The sequence below is a fragment of the Carlito syrichta genome, unplaced genomic scaffold, assembly GCF_000164805.1.
Source record: "Carlito syrichta isolate Samal-C Ts95f unplaced genomic scaffold, Tarsius_syrichta-2.0.1 Scaffold316401, whole genome shotgun sequence".
Taxonomy (NCBI): Eukaryota; Metazoa; Chordata; class Mammalia; order Primates; family Tarsiidae; genus Carlito; species Carlito syrichta.
This window is the reverse complement of record NW_007260497.1, coordinates 329,057-329,755: the sequence shown is the minus strand read 5'-3', so window position 1 is coordinate 329,755 and position 699 is coordinate 329,057. Positions and strand designations below refer to the sequence as shown.

General features: G+C 45.6%; 1 protein-coding gene across 18 annotated transcripts in view; it reads right to left on the bottom strand.

Moving 5' to 3' along the window:
* RBM39 (RNA binding motif protein 39) overlaps positions 1–699 on the bottom strand; it is a 39,489-nt gene that overhangs the window by 16,264 nt on the left and 22,526 nt on the right. The window lies entirely within an intron of this gene.

Here is a 699-nt window from a genome sequence, read left to right as displayed (position 1 = left end):
TTCGAGGCTGCGGTGGCCGGGAGCGGCCACTGCACTCCAGTCTGGGCAACAGAGTGAGACTCCAACTCAAAAAAAAAAAAAAGATTTTTTGAATTATAAAACAGGAAAGAGCCGGGCTCAGTGGCTCAGCCTGTAATCCCGCACCTTTGGGAGGCTGAGGTGAGTGGATTGCCTGAGTCCGCGGGTTCCAGACCCGCCTGGGGCAGCAAGACCTCATCTCTACAATAAATCAAAAAATTAGCCAGGCGTGGTAGCAAATGCCTGTAATTCTGGCTACTGGGAAGGCTGAGGAGGAAGGATCACTGGAGCCCAGCAGGTCGAGGTTGCGGTGGCCACAAACGGCCACTGCACTCCAGTCTGGGCGACAGAGTGAGACTCCAACTCAAAAAAAAAAAAAAAAAAAGCAGGAAAGGTGTGAGCCGCTGCGCCCAGTCCAAATCTTCAATTCTAAAATAAGAACTTGGATGGAAACATCTTATTTCCTTAATTTAGTAGAAAAGCATCTCTATATACCTCTAAAATATCAATAACAAAAAGAACATCCAGTATCAGATGTAAATTGACTCAAAAAGGAAAAACAGCCTCCAAAAAAAAGTAATATAAACTCATGTTCTAAGTGTACAGCATGCTTTTCTTTTTTTTTTTTGTGAGTTGGAGTCTCACTCTGTTGCCCAGACTGGAGTGCAGTGGCCGCTTCCG